This window comes from Engraulis encrasicolus, chromosome 20 (assembly GCF_034702125.1).
Source record: "Engraulis encrasicolus isolate BLACKSEA-1 chromosome 20, IST_EnEncr_1.0, whole genome shotgun sequence".
NCBI lineage: Eukaryota > Metazoa > Chordata > Actinopteri > Clupeiformes > Engraulidae > Engraulis > Engraulis encrasicolus.
Window position 1 is genome coordinate 15,717,753 of NC_085876.1, and position 2,500 is coordinate 15,720,252.

At 43.7% G+C, this 2,500-nt stretch overlaps 1 protein-coding gene across 1 annotated transcript in view; it reads left to right on the forward strand.

Annotated features, from left to right (window-relative positions):
* The window catches only part of LOC134436339 (receptor-type tyrosine-protein phosphatase U-like), a 310,831-nt gene that overhangs the window by 284,181 nt on the left and 24,150 nt on the right, over window positions 1–2,500 (forward strand). The gene's annotated exons all lie outside the window — the stretch shown is intronic.

Here is a 2,500-nt window from a genome sequence, read left to right on the forward strand (position 1 = left end):
GAGCTGCAGAACAGGGCCTGAGGGTTGTTTTTGTGCAGTTTCAGACGATTCCTGCCCTTTGCTGTCTTTTCTCTCCTCTCTCCTCTTCCTCTCCTCTTCTACTCCACTCTCCTCTTTCTCTCATCTCCCTTCATCCAGTTACCTCTACTCCTTTTATCTCTCCTCTGCATCTCCTCTTCCTCTCGTATGTCCTCTTCCTCTTCTCCTCTGAGGCTAGCCTGATGGCGTGGGCAGCTGTGTTCTTTTTTGCCCGTCACCTTGAACTCTCACCCTTTCCTGTCATCCTTTCTCACTGTTTCTGAGTATAGGTACCCTTCAACTGACATCCTTTATCACTGTTTCTTAGCACAGACACCCTTTTACCTCTCCCTCTCTCTTCTATCTTGCTCTACCTTTTCTTCCTCCTCAGTCTGTGAGGGCAGATTGGTGGCTGAGGTGCTGCTTTTGTCAGACTGGTGGCAGAGGCAGCTGTGCTCCTTTAGCCCATCATCCTCCATCCAAATCTAGTGTGAAATGGCTTAAAGGGACACTGTGTGAGATTTTTAGTTGTTTATTTCCAAAATTCATGCTGCCCATTCACTAATGTTACCTTTTTCATGAATACTTACCACCAGCATCAAATTCTAAGTATTCATTATGACTGGAAAAATTGCATTTTTCATACATGAAAAGGGGGATCTTCTCCATGGTCCGCCATTTTGAATTTCCAAAATAGCCATTTTTAGCTGCAAAAATGACTCTACTTGGACCATACTAGAAAATATGTGTTTCTTACTCAGTAAACTTCCATGTAAAGATCAAATTTGGCAATAGGCAGCCCAGTTTCAATGAGCAGCATAGTTGCAGTATCTTTTTTGACCATTTCCTGCATAGTGTCCCTTTAACTAGTGGTAAAAGATGGTGCTGAGTAGGGGTGGTACAGTTCACAAAATTCACGGTTCGGTTCATATCGCGGTGTCAAGGTCACGGTTTTCGGTTCTCTACGGTTCTTTTTTTTAGTTCATGATAAATGGTGCACTGGCTAATAGAATCGGACTTATCACGAAATATCATACATATGGTTTGTATAATGTGAAAATGGTATGATTTTAATTGTGTCATCCTCTGATTTGGTCTTATACGCCAATGTTTTAATCAGAGAGACTGGATAAGATACTCCTAGAATCTCTGTTTTACATATTTTTCTGGGCAGTACATGAATTGCGGTTTGCGATGGATTGCACGGTTCGGTTCGGTATGTGTGTGAATTGTACGGTTTCGGTTTTCGGTGCGGTTTGTGCCATCCCTGGTGCTGAGGGCTAACTCTTGCCACATACCTCAACTCCAGACATGCACTGCATTTTGAATCCCAAGCACTTTGTTGAAATTTGGCTTCTGCTGTGATGGACTGGCACCTATTAGCCATCATTATAAATCTCTACTTTCCACCCATTTACAAGGCTCAAAGTTGTTCAATATTTCACTCAGCAGAGTCGCAGGGTTGTTGACATGTAAAGCGAGGCATAGAGAACTTTGCTAGTGCACAGTTAGTTTAGAAACGATGCCATTCGTACAGGCCGCGCAACTGTCGGATATAGCCTGCAATAGAGTTCAAGATTTTTTTTTAAAGATTCTTCACCATTGCGGGATAAGGTGAATTTTGACATTCCAGTTTCTAACGCCACATAATCAAGGCAGATTTTGTTTTATCTCGCTCATGTCTTCCTTGCTCTCGCCCTCTCTCATTCGCTTTTTCCCTCATCGTCTTTCTGCCTTTTCTTCCTTCCCACCCCAGACTCTGAACTCGGTGACGCCCCACCTGGACGTGGAGGAGTGCAGCATGTCTCTGTTGTCTTTACTCTCTACCTCTTTTCCTGTCCTCTCCTCTTCCTCTCCTCTCCTCTTCCTCTCCTCTTATAGAGTTCTTCAGTAACGCGGAAGCATGTAGTAGATTGTAGTCTTTCATGTTAGCATTTAAGGACTTCCTGGTTCGTATCGGCTTCCGGCCTCCATTGGGAATGAATAGGGGTAAATTTCAAATAAGCTCCGAGTGCAAGTACGCGCTTAGCGAACCCCCGCAAACTGTCGAGAGTGTTAAAAATAGGTTGTAGGTATGACATGGTTGATCATTTTGTGTCAAACTTCGACATAAATACGATGTTGCGTCCATATGCTAAACCCGGAAGCTTTTGGCGACTACAGAAGCGGCGCCTGTATCTAACGGCATGTACGTGCGGAGGGTTGTACCCATGGCAACCAAAGGAAAGTATGTAGTTCGGAAGTTTTAATGATCAGAAAGGGGTTAGCAATATTGAATTATAATCGTCATGATTTAACATGATGATACGATCCGTTCCACTAATGAGAAAGGGATGCGGGGACACGCTAATGTTCGTTGTTGCCGTGCAACTTATATTTTTGCCAAACCTGATTCTCTATGGCGTTTTGCAATGTAAAAAATCGCCATCGAACCGGAAGTCCAAACGCCGCATACAAGTTGACGTCAACGCTGAAGAGCTCT